A 14,367-nucleotide genomic window follows, 5' to 3' on the forward strand; every position below is an offset into this window, starting at 1 on the left:
AGAGCAGGAGCTGACCTACCTAATACACAGACACAAGCACAGGGAAAGAGGCAAAATGAGGAGGCAAAGGAATACATTCCAAGTAAGGGAACAGGACAAAACCCCAGAAAAGGAACTAAGTGAAACAGAAATGAGCAACCTACCTGACAGAGAGTTCAAACAAAGAGTGTTAAGGATGCTCACTGATCTGGGGAGAAGAATAGATGAACTCAGTGAGAATGTCAACAAAGAAATGGAAGATATAAAAAAGAACCAATCAGAAATGAAGAATACAATACTGGAAATGAAAAATTCACTAGAGGGATTCAAAAGCAGAGTAGAGGATACAGAAGAACGGAGGCGCGAGCTGGACGAAAGACTAGAAGAAATTACCCAAGCTGAACAGGTAAAAGAGAAAAGAATTAAAAAGAGTGAGGACGGTCTAAGGGACCTCTGGGACAACACCAAGCGCACTAACATGCGAGTTATAGGTGCCCCAGAGGGAGAAGAGCGAGAGAAAGGGGCAGAGAATCTATTTGAAGAAATAATAGATGAAAACTTCCCTAACCTAAGGAAGGAAACAGACATCCAGGTCGAGGAATCACAGAGAGCCCCAAACAAGATAAACCCAAAGAGGCCCACACCAAGACACATCACAATCAAAATGTCCAGAATTAAAGATAAAGAGAGAATCCTAAAAAGTCACAAGAGAAAGACAAGTTACATACAAAGGAAACCCCATAAGGCTATCAGCTGACTTCTCAGCAGAAACCTTACAGGCTAGAAGAGAGTGGCAGGATATATTTAAAGTGCTAAAAGGAAGAAACTTACAGCCAAGAATAGTCTACCCAGCAAGGTTATCATTCAAAATGGAAGGAGAGATAAAAAGTTTCCCAGACAAGCAAAAATTAAAGGAGTTTGTCACCAAGAAACCAGTGCTACAAGAAATGTTAAAGGGACTGATTTAAGGGGAAAAGAGAAGACCACAAATAGGAAAAATTATCTATTTCCACGATAAGAAGGTAATGGATACAATTGCACAAAAAAGAGGTTAGATATGATATCAAAAACATAAAATGAGGAAGGAAGGGAGTTAAGGAGTAGGGCTTTCAGACAGAGGTCAAACTAAAGAGACCATCAATTCTGCATAGAGGACTACTAAAACACTGAGAAAAAAAAAGTTAAAAAATGGCAGTAAGTACATACTTATCAATAGCTACTTTAAACATCGATGGACTAAATTCTCCAATTAAAAGGCACAGGGTGGCTGATTGGATAAAAAAACAAGACCCATATATATACTGCATACAAGAGATACACTTCAGACCTAACGACATTCACAAACGGAAAGTGAAGGGATGCAAAAAGATACTCCATGCAAATGGCAATGAAAAGAAACCTGGGATAGCAGTACTCATATCAGACAAAATAGACTTTAAAACAAAAACTGTAACAACAGACAAAGAAGGGCATTACATAATGATCAAGGGAACAATCCAACAAGAGGATATAAAACTTGTAAATATCTAAGCACCCAACATAGGAGCACCTAAATATATAAAGCAAATATTAGCAGACATAAAAAGAGAAATAGACAGTAACACAATAATAGTAGGGGACCCTAACACTCCACTTACACCAATGCATAGATCATCCAAATAGAAGATCAATAAAGAAACATTGGTGTAAAATGACACACTAGAACAGATGGACCTAGTAGATATATACAGCACATTCTATCCAAAAACCGAAGAATACATGTTCTTTTCAAATGCACGTGGAACATTCTCCAGGATTGATCACATATTAGGCCACAAAACAAGTCTACATAAATTTAAGAAGATTGAAATAATACCAAGTATCTTTTCTGACCACAATGGTATGAAACTAGAAATCAACTAAAGGAAGAAAATCAGAAAAGCCACAAATATGTGGCAGTTAAACAAAATGCTACTGAACAACGATTGGGTCAATGAAGAAATCAAAGGAGGAATCAAAAAATACCTGGAGACAAATGAAAATGAAAATACAACATGCCAGAATTTATGGGATACAGCAAAAGCAGTTCTAAGAGGGAAGTTTGTAGCAATACAGGCCTATCTCAACAAACAAGAAAAATCTCAAATAAACAATCTAACAATGCACCTAAAGGAACTGGAAAAAGAAGAACAAACAAGGCCCAAAATCAGTAGAAGAAGGGAAATAATAAAAATCAGAGCAGAAATAAATGAAATAGAGACTAAAAAAACAATAGAAAAAATTAATAAAACCAAGAGCTGGTTCTTTGAAAAGATCAACAAAATTGACAAACCTTTAGCTAGACTCACCACGAAAAAAAGAGAGAAGGCTCAAATAAGTAAAATCAGAAATGAAAGAGGAGAAATTACAACAGACACCTCAGAAATACAAAAGATTATAAGAGAATACTATGAAAAGCCATATGCCAAGCAATTCGAAAATCTGGAAGAAATGGATAAATTCTTAGAATCACACAACCTTCCAAAACTGGATCAAGAAGAAGTAGAGAATTTGAATAGACCAATCACCAGTAAGGAGATCGAAACAGTAATCAAAAACCTCCCAAAAAATAAAAGTCCAGGACCAGACGGCTTGCCTGGTGAATTCTACCAAACATTCAAAGAAGACTTAATACCTACCCTTCTCAAACTCTTCCAAAAAACTGAGGAGGGGGGGAAGCTCCCTAACTCATTCTACAAAGCCGACATTACCCTGATACCAAAACCAGACAAGGACAACACAAAAAAAGAAAACTACAGGCCAATATCACTGATGAACATTGATACAAAAATCCTCAACAAAATACTAGCAAATCGCATACAACAATACAGTAAAAAGATTATAAACCATGATCAAGTGGGATTTATTCCAGGTATGCAGGGATGGTTCAACATTTGCAAATCAATCAACATAATACACCACAGTAATAAAATGAAGAATAAAAATCACATGATCATCTCAATAGATGCAGAGAAAGCATTTGACAAGATACAGCATCCATTTATGATAAAAACTCTGAATAAAATGGGTATAGAAGGAAAGTACCTCAATATAATAAAGGCCATATATGAGAAACCCACAGCTAATATCATCGTCAATGGTGAAAAATGAAAGCTGTCCCTCTAAGAACAGGAACCAGACAAGGATGTCTACTCTCACCACTCCTATTTAACATAGTACTGCAAGTCCTAGCCAGAGCAATCAGGCAAGAAAAAGAAATAAAAGAGATCCAAATTGGAAAAGAAGTGAAACTGTCACTATTTGCTGATGACATGATTTTATATATAGAAAACCCTAAGAATCCACCAAAAAAGTCTTAGAAGTAATAAACAAATACAGCAACGTTGTAGGATACAAAATCAACACAGAAAAATCAGTTGCATTTCTATACACTAACAACGAAGCAGTAGAAAGAGAAAGTAAGAATACTATCCCATTTATAATTGCAACAAAAAGAATAAAATACCTAGGAGTAAACTTAACCAAAGAGGTGAAAGATCTGTACACCAAAAACTATCAAATGTTGCTGAAAGAAATTGAAAAAGACACAAAGAAATGGAAAGATATTCCATGCTCTTGGATTGGAAGAATTAACATACTGAAGATGTCCATACTTTCTAAAGCAATCTATAGATTCAATGCAATCCCTATCAAAGTTCCAACAGCATTTTTCACAGAAATAGAACAAAGAATCCTAAAATTTATATTGAACAACAAAAGACCCCAAGTAGCTAAAGGAATCCTGACAAAAAAGAAACAAAGAACAAAGCTGGAGGTATCACACTCAATGATTTCAAAATATACTACAAAGCTATTGCAACCAAAATAGCATGGTACTAGCACAAAAACAGACACACAGATCAATGAAATAGAATCAAAAGCCCAGAAATAAAAATAAAAATAAAATAAAAATAAAAAAAAAAATAAAAACAGCTAATCTTCGACCAAGGAGCCAAGAACGTACAATGGAGAAAATAAAATCTCTTCAACAAATGGTGTTGGGAAAACTGGACAGCCACATGCAAAAAAATGAAAAGAGACCCTTACCTTACACCATACACAAAAATTAACTCCAAATGGATTAAAGACTTGAATGTAAGACCTGAAACTATGAAACTTCTAGAAGAAAACATAGGCAGTACGCTCTTCCACATCAGTCTTAGCAACATATTTTCAAGCACCATGTCTGACTGGGCAAGAGAAACAATAGAAAAAACAAACAAATGGGACTACATCAAACTAAAAAGCTTCTGCACAGCAAAGGAAACCATCAACAAAACGAAAAGACAACCTAACAATTGGGAGAAGATATTTGCAAACCATACATCTGATAAGGGCTTAATCTCCAAAATATATAAAGAACTCATGCATCTCAACAACAAAAAAACTACCAACCCAATTAAAAAATGGGCAAAAGACCTGAACAGACATTTCTCCAAAGAAGATATACAGATGGCCAACAGACACATGAAAAGATGTTCAACATCATTAACTATCAGGGAAATGCAAATCAAAACTACAATGAGATATCACCTCACACCCGTCAGAATGGCTATAATTAACAAGACAGGAAACAACAAGTGTTGGAGAGGATGTGGAGAGAAGGGAACTCTCATACACTGCTGGTGGGAGTGCAAACTGGTGCAGCCACTATGGAAAACAGTATGAAGATTCCTCAAAAAATTAAGGATAGAACTACCATATGATTCAGCTATTCTACTTCTGGGTATTTATCCAAAGAACTGGAAAACACCAATGCGTAAAGATATATGCACCCCTGTGTTCATTGCAGTGTTATTCACAATAGCCAAGACTTGGAAGCAACCTAAGTGTCCATCAAGGGACGAATGGATAAGGATGATATGGTATATATACACAATGGAATACTACTCAGCCATAAGAAACGATGAAATCCAGCCATTTGTGACAACATGGATGGACATTGAGGGTGTTATACAAAGTGAAATAAGTTAGAGGGAGAAGGTCAAATACTATATGATCTCACTCATCAGTAATAGATAATAACAACAACAAACAAACACATAGAGACAGAGATTGGATTGGTGGTTACCAGAGGGGAAGCAGGGGTAGGAGGTCGAAAGGGATAATTCGGCACATGTGTGTGGTGATGGGTTGTAATTATTATTTGGGTGGTGAACATGATGTAATCTATGCAGAAATAGAAATATAATGATGTACACCTGAAATTTATACAATGTTATAAACCAATGTTACTGCAATAAATAAAAATTTTAAAAATAAATAAATAAATAAATTTCTAAAAGTCAAACAAGTTGCAGCTCTCATGAGCCATCTTAATCAACTGATCCCTGCTCCTTCTCACTAACTCTGTTTCATGTACAGATATCAATTAACATTATGCCCACGGGGGGGATTTTAGTCTCCTTTACGATCTAAAAATCAGTGCTGCCCTGCATATCAGCCAGTGGAAGGCTACACGAGTGAATTTCCAAGTCCTCACAAAACAGCTAAGAGCGCCTCTGTTAGTCAGCTTGGTTAAACATGTAATTTGCCTCTTAAATCTGCGCAGGCAGTGTAGCTGATTATTCTTATTAGATGTTAAACCTAACCACTACTTATGTTCATTCAAACAGTTCTCTTTTCACTTGTCACATATATCCAATTATTCACAGGCATTGTTAGTACCTGAGTGGACAAATGCTAGAATTTTAGAGTTTTAAAGTCACCGCCGAGGTCATTCCTCTGAGATCAGTTTAAACCTCTTACTTACGAGGCTCTTTCAATAGTGCCTCTGACAGATACCCGGGTAACCTCTCCTTGTGGAAGGGAGATAAATAGATATCATTTGTGAGAGAATGCATTGCACAGATGCACAGTTCAATTATCTGGTACCCAAATCTCTTTTCCTGTAAATTCTATTCGTTGACCCCAGTAATTCTCTCTGCACCTACATGGAGTAATTTCAATTTCTCTGCTAGTGGACAGCCCTTCACATATTTAGAGCCTCTTGTCATCTCTTTAGATTTTGCTATCAGCCTTCGTTAACAGTGTAATTTCCTTTTCACACATATCTACATGCAATTAATTCTCTTTTTATTTAGATTTATTTCTTAATGAGCTAGTTAACTGTGGTGATCCCCATCACTTTGGAAATTTGAATTTGCAAAGCTAATCCTTCAAGTATTTATAATTTGGAAGTATAAAGACCTCCAAATTCAGAAATAGCTTTGTGATCAAACCCAATGCCTCTCAAACTTTAATGTACACTGAATTGCCCAGAATCTTATTAAAAGTGCAATATCTGATTCAGTAGTTCTGAGGCAGATCCTGAGAGTATGCATTTTTAACAAGTTTCCTTGTTGCTGATCCACAGATCATATTTTGATTACCAAGGTCTAAATAGAGTTTCTTATACAGATTTCATTAAGTTTCAAAAAATAATATGCTTTTACTACACTACTGTATTTTATGTAAACATATAAATAAAGCAAAACATTAACACTAGCACATATATGCAAACAAGTGATGCTGTTTAATGCAAGAACTTCAAATATGTAGGCAAAATTAGAGACTATTACATTAGTTCTCCACTGTCAACAATTATTATTTGATGTATGGATGCTTTGAGCTAGGAAAAAAATACTCTCTCAAATTATCTTGGATTATTTAGAGGCCAATAATTGCTCAAACTTATGCTGTAAATAAAACCACCATAATTTTTCTGACCCTGTACCTGTTAATTAAGAGTCTGATCTCCATAGGTTGACTTTCTTTCCTCTCCAGTGGCCAGCTCTCACTTTTGCCATCAAAAAGACCTCTCTATGTTTTCACAAAGGTGAAAACAAATTTATTATCCAGGGAATTAGGCACACATACAATAGAAATTTTCTGAAGTGTTACAGCATGAATTTTCTACAGTGAGTCTATTTCAATATGGAATAAGTAACTTTCTCTTCTCTAAGGAAAGGATCATCCATTGCATAACAGTCATCATCTCATGGCTGGCTTACAAAGAGTATTCTCTATCATCTTGGATATATTTGTTTTACTTAGTTTTCTACTAATTTACTAATAGGAATTACTATAATTTATAATTATATAAATTATAATTACTACTAATTTACTATAGTGCCTAGGAACTATATACAGAGCTTTTATCAATAACAACAACAATAATAAAACAGCTACTACTACCATTTATTGAGCGCGTATCTCATGCAAAGTACTGTTATTGTTCATGCTTACAGAATTCTGAATAAGTAAGTATAATTGATACCACTATACTGACTGAAGAAACAAAAGTTCGTAGATGTGAAATAGTTTGGTTGGGGCCACCCGAGTAGCAAATGGTTAAGTTGGGGTTTGGAGCCAGATGACTTTCGCTCCATGATCACAATACAGCCCTGCCTGCCTTTGAAACAGGGTTCACATTAATGTGTAAAAGGTTTTCTGTTGAAGAAAGTAATTATAATAATCTTTAAAACTGAGAGATTCCATCAATCTAGATCCAAAATACATATAAAAGACAAAAGGAGTATCTTTAAGGGCATAAATATAAGCCTTCTTAGGATCAGAGATCATTAAAAAGAATTTATGTCAAACACAATACTTTCAAAAACACAAAACAATTATTTCAGCTTTTAAGCTACTTAAATCTCACATATTTACTAAGTGGCAAAGAGCACCCAACCAACTTAATGAATCCATAATATAGACATTATCAGGACTAACAGCTCCTGTGTTGAGTTTAAGTTAGCATTGAGCTGGCTTAGCTTTGTGGTTTGTTTTCCAAATTAAGATGATTCTTAATTTCAATTCCTTCAATGTTTACTTCTTTTTTTGTAAAAACTTTTGTAAGAATCTGAAAATTACACTACCTATCACTGATATTCCTTTATTTTCTGTAGTCATGACCTCACCTCATGTCCACAACTCCAGCTCAACTCAATCTGTGACTTTTCTCCTGTAAAATTACGGACGAGGGTGAAACAAAAGTAGAGGTGATTAGAAGAACCAGAATGAACTTTTTCAGATAATGTGATAGTGCAGTAAAGGAAGAAATCTGATTAGATCTAGAGAAATGTTTGAGATGAGAAAAGACAAGATGTCTTACGTGTAGGGAGAAAAATTTGGAAGAATGTCAGGGAATTTAGATGGAAATATATTTCTTATAGAATACAGCTATGAGTGACTAAACTGTGGTGCCTATTTTAATGAGTCAGAACCTCTCAATGTCTAGGATATTTCATGATTGTATCCTAGTTTGTATTCAGTTGTTCAAGTCACTGGTCTACCAGTCACATCTATGTTAGTAAAATTAACTTCACTAAATAGTAGCTTAATAATGTCAAAAAGACATTGCAGGTTACAAATGTGGTTTGTAAACTTTGAGAATTTAGCAAATACTTTCATTATTTTTTTCAGTAGTTTTAGTAAATATACGTAATACCAAGTGTCCATATGATGACTCCCAGGTCACTTGTAAATTCTGAGTGATGACTGTGTTGAAGGGAAATGTAAGATAAATATCTAACATAATTCTTATTGGTGAACTCATTTAGACCCTTTTCTTTAATTTACTCTCCTACTTTCCCTGAACTTTAGTCCTTTGAGAAGACTAATGGAGGACATAACAACAGAAGACCCTTCCTTGACACCATGCGTGTGTGCCTAAACATGCAATTTATCAAAACATGACATATATTGGATCCCATACCTTATTAAGGGCAGAAGAGGACATTATGGCTGATTTTTGCCCTAAACTTCTGCACACATTTACTAAAAACAAAATTTTCTCCATCTTAATTGTCTAAATATAATTCTCATTCACATTTCACTTGGAAAAAATCTACAAGATTGCTAAAGAAATATTTACAACCAACTGCCACACTGTACAAGAGAGGCAGTATGGATAAGTCCAATTAAATAGTAAAAGTCAAATCTTGACTGAGACAACAATGGGATTCAGGACTCTTTTCTGGCTTTCAGAGTCTAACTCAAGTGACAGACATCCTCATAATCTCCTCATCACCTTTTGTATTTTGAAAACTATCATCGGCCTGTGACCTGTAGAATTCATCACTGAGGTAGAAGATAAGGTTTGTCACCAATGATGGCCTACTGGGAAAAGTTAGCTTTTAGAAGAGACCATGTGACTGACTTCTATAATAGAGTGAACAATATTGGATGACTTGCAGGCAGAGGAAATATGAATATAATTTACAAAGGATTGGTTTGTCCTCCAAATCCTAAGGGTTAACGTTAGCTGGATAAATTTGGTTCAGAAATATGCATGGTCATCTTCCATCAGTAATACAAACATCATAAAGAACTGGCTCAAACAATTTTTACAACAAGCATTGCATGATTTAGCATCTCTCTTGTATATAATTTAATGTAATAAAAAAAAAGAGGAAGCATTTTTTCATTAAGGGAGAAAGTAAATTTTAGTATAAATGAGAGGCAACTTTTTTTTTAACCCAGGAGTATTGACCAGTAAACAGGGGAAAAAAAACTGTATAGGTCACTGAAACTATATTAAAATAGATATATAAGGTGTAAGATATAATATAATCATTTTGCTTAACCAAAATTTGAAATGTTTTCTGTTGTCTTTTGCTGAAGAATATATAGACCTTGTAAGTATGCTGAAATAATACTCTAGGAAGCAGTCTTGCATTTATTCAGGAAACAGACAAATATGAGTGAAAAAAATATACTTCATACTCCTTTTAAACATACAGTTTATCTGGATTTACTATCTAGTTGTATGAAAGGGGCATAGTTACAGACTATTTGGATCCACAATGGTGGTGAGCATATTTGTATTCAGTCTTCACTCATAAAATGTAGTACCTTTAATCTAACAGAAACTCAAAGTTTGTGGTTAAAAAAAAAAATCCATAACGCATAAACAGGTCTTATCACAAATCTTTTTCTGAAATGAAAGCAATTGTGATAGGAAGGACATAATACAGAAATATATATTCACAATTCTCAAAGAGTCACAACAGATAGTTTTTTCAAACTGCAGTGCATGACCCATTAATTTGGCATGAAATAAATCTAACAGGATGTGACCAGGTATTTTTTAACAGTACACAGTAGAATAGAAGAAAATAAAACATATTGGAGGGCACTGCACGTAGTAAAGTAAGAACCATTTAATAAAATCTCCATTTCCTATTATATACAAATGCACACAAATCTATATATATCTACATATATATCTTTATGCGTACACACACGTTGCTGTGTTTTTGTGTACTAATATAAAATATTACATTTTTTTGTAGTCCCTGGTTAAAAAGTTTAAAAACTGCTTCAATAAATAATATCAAAGCCCAAACTGAAATCATATATTGTGCTTTCCTGCAGAAAATCATCTCAAAATTAACTGACCACCATTAGCTCTACAGGCAGGTCATATTATATACCATATATTATTTCTATAACACTATAGAAGTGTCACATGATCTAGAGAGAAAAGTTTAGGTGCTAGTCTCATATAAAGATTCTGATTGCCAAGCACAGTTTACAGTTTATTCAAATGTTCTCAATGCTTTCTCTTTTACCTTTTATTGTAATAAGGCATGCAAAAATTTCGAAGTCTGGCTGATATAATAAGAAGCATTTAAGAATCATCTTATACGTATTTTTTTATCCTAGTTTGACTTGGTCAAATGTCCACAAAGCTTCCTTGATGCATTGACTAGCAATGCATTTGAGAGAAGCAGGATAGATTTACATCCCCATTTGACAAGGTGATGAACTATGATGTCCAGAGAAACCTTGGTAACAAGGTGGCTGCAGATGTTCAGCAAGGGGCCAAAAATGTTTTTTGGTAGGCATTGGCTTGAAACAAGGAAAATAGAAACAATCTCAAAGAACTTTTTGAGCTTTTTTTTTTTTTTTTTTTTTTGGTGAGGAAAATTGCCCCTGAGCTAACATCTGTGCCCATCTTCCTCTATTTTGTATATGGGACGCCACCACAGCATGGCTTGATGAGTGGTGTGTAGGTCCACACCCGGGATCTGAACCTGCGAACCCTGGGCTGCTGAAGAGGAGTGCACGAACTTAACCACTACACCACTGGGCTAGCCCCTTGAGCTTTTGAGTGTTGGCGAAAGCAGTAAATGAATGTTAATAAATTAATAATTTACTATAGTGGGAGGAAATGATTGGGGGGAGAGAAAGAAACACTATCACTACTCCAGGAATAGAGCTTTCGGGAAAAAAAAAATTAAAACACATTCAGGTTTTGTTTTCATAAGCCATTCAAAGGAGACATCTGGTCTCCTTACCAAGACTTCTGTTGCTGCTCTCTGTAATGGAAATCATGCTCCTTCTTGCTGGCCTGGAATTGTAATCAGACCACCTTCATTTTATATAGACCCCAAGAGAGAACTAACAACTTTTGATTACTGATAGCCTGGGAAGAATTCAAACCACTAATCCATTGTAAGTACTTTACTCTTATACCAATGCCATAAACAATCTAATTCTGTAAAAGCTGACACACAATACCTAGTATGAAGAGAAGAACTTATGTTTAGTAGCAACTTGAGGAAAAATAAGTACATAAAATCAACAAGGAAGCATCAGTGTGGTTCATTGGAGATCTGGGACTGCATATCTGGATATAATATTGGATAAATTGAGAAAATTAGGGCAATCATGGATCAAAAGTTATAACACAGCATTTTTGTGCATCACAGAGACCCTTTAGGGAAACCCCAGCTCAGCAATAAGTCCATTTATCAAAGGGATAATGACCCAAAAATATTCTTCTGGATACAGTGTGGAAACTATTTCCTTTTTAAAAGAAAGGCACCTGTGGAACTAATTAGGATGAAGTACTTCTTTCAAAATATGGGCTATAATCCTGTTGAGTGAATAAAAGATTCACAAGACTGTAGTTCAGATCGAGAGAGAACTCAAATGACAGCTGATAATGGCCTCTGGTATGAAAAGAAGATTTGGAGAGATTCAGACTGATATTCACTTAGACGGTCGCAAGAGAAGATAGTAATTGTACCCAACAACAATTTAAATAATGCAAGTCACTGTAGCCCCAAATTCAATTTACACATGCCCCAAAGTGGATAAGCCTCCCCTGCAATGCACATCTCACTTATAGATTCAGGGAAAAGTTCTGAAAAGATGGTTTCCTCCAAGGAGTAAGCCAAGGGCTTATAGTAGGTGGTTACAATTTTATTTTATACCTTTTAATTTTGTACTTCTTGCTTTTTTAAAAAGCACATGCATGTATTAATTTAAAAATAGTATTTAAAAAGAAAGAGTATTGCTCATTATATTAAAAATGTAAGATATTAATTATTTCCTTCTTCAAGATGCAGAAATATTTTTTGGTTGCAGATTTGTGTATACTGCTCAACTTTATGTGTATAAGTAAAAGAATATGTAAAGGAATGATAATGTACATTTGTTATCATTTCATTGTCAGTTGAACAACAATGCAGAGATTTGATAGCACAACCCAACTGTCAATGCTTATCATACCCAGGCATAACAAGGAGAGGAAATATAATGGAATCATACAACTATATCCAGGAAAGAATCAGCGACCCTAGAGATCTAGTGAAATCTAATTTATATGCATTTTTCTTTTATTGTGATTCTTTGAGAAAGTCTCAAATTTTACTTAAAATTAATCTATTTATCAACCTATTTATCAACCCTCCCTGACAGGGCTTCAAAGAAAGCCAATTCTCACATACTTTCTTAGAGTTCTAAGTCTTCTGGAATGCACATTTGTTTCTATCTCTGCCTTTACACTACCTCTGAGGCTTCAGTTCATCTTTGACAATGAAAACTTTGTGGAGTCATCATGACCATCTTGTAGCTAAATCTAACAGATAACTTACACTCTTTATCATACATTGACTTGTCAGTATCATTTCACATTCTTGATTACTCCCTCCCTCCCTTTTGCATCACTTTCTTTCCCTGGCTCTATGACAGCACTCCTTGCTGTTCTTTCTCCTAACTCTAGGGTCTTGTTGGTCTGCCCATCTCATCAATGTTGAGGTTCCTCAGTTTTCTCTTATGGACCTTTTCCCTTTCATTTTACAGTCTCTTTCTGGATCGTGTCATGAACTCTATGGCTTCACTTGCTACCTATACACTGAAAATTGCCAAATGTCTATATCTAGGTCAAATATTTTCTAAACCTATTTTTCTAACTGCCTACTATATACCTCTATTTAGATCTCCCGCAAGTACTTCAAACTCGATATATCTCAAACTGTGTCAAGGAATTTCTTTAAACCCAATCCTTTCCATGTATTCCTTTTTTCAGAGAATGGTACTGATAACCAGCTAGATGCCCAAGCTAGAAATATGATGCTTCCTGAGTCCTTTTTCCTCATTCATGACATCCAACAAATTACTAGAATGTACAAATTCTATGACATACTTTTCTATGTTCTCATTGCCACTTCCTTATCTCTTACACAAATAAATGCATAGCCCTCTGTCTCCATGCCCTCCTGTGCTGCTTCTCTTTAAACCATTCTCTACATAGCAGCCAGAGTAATAAGTGCACACACGCACACACAAACACACAAACAATCATGGCTCCCTTCTTAAAATCAAATAAGAGCTCCCTATTACTTTTAGGATAAAGACATTGTCCTTATTGTAACTTAGCACATTATTATGACTTACCGCCTTATTTCTCTCTCACACCCAATTCAACACAATACTTCAGTTACTCAAAACATCATTCTGTTACTCAATTATATGATGTCCTTACCCATGCTTCAGAATTTTCTTTAAAACACACACCCTTGACCTCTCATATGCCTGGTATACTTCTATACATCATTTAGATTTTAGCTAAGACATAATTCCCACTGGCAAGACTTCCCTGACCTCCACCCCTCCACCCAAGTCCTTTTACTGTCACCGCATCTATGTTTCCATGACAGACAACATTTTGTTGCACTTATCACACTGTGTTACAACTCTCTCTTTACTTGTCTCTAAGCTTCATGAGGGCAAGGACTGTTTCTATTTTCTCTACCATTTTATTTCTAGCTTCTAATGTAGTGACTAGAACAGATTATGAGTTCAATAAACATTTTTAATTGCATATATAAATGAATGAATCATCATCATCAATCCTATCGATGTCTTATTCTCAGAAATCCAAGGTTCTTTGGCTACTCTTACAAGAAAAGATCTGACTTTATTTAATCTATTTTAGACATGTTTCAGAACACAAGATAATATTAGAATATGCTTGCTATCTTCCGATAAACTTTCCACTCAATGGACACTGTCAAAGTCATCAAAAATCTTCAAGACAATTATTCAAGAACTGGTTTTATCCTAATGGATATGCTCATAAGTATACATCAGGAG

The 14,367-nt window shown here is 35.0% G+C and overlaps 1 protein-coding gene across 1 annotated transcript in view; it reads right to left on the minus strand.

Annotated features, from left to right (window-relative positions):
• NLGN1 (neuroligin 1) overlaps positions 1-14,367 on the minus strand; it is an 862,047-nt gene that overhangs the window by 725,860 nt on the left and 121,820 nt on the right. The window lies entirely within an intron of this gene.

Source organism: Ceratotherium simum, chromosome 15 (genome assembly GCF_057802395.1).
Source record: "Ceratotherium simum simum isolate JZ-2026a chromosome 15, ASM5780239v1, whole genome shotgun sequence".
NCBI lineage: Eukaryota > Metazoa > Chordata > Mammalia > Perissodactyla > Rhinocerotidae > Ceratotherium > Ceratotherium simum.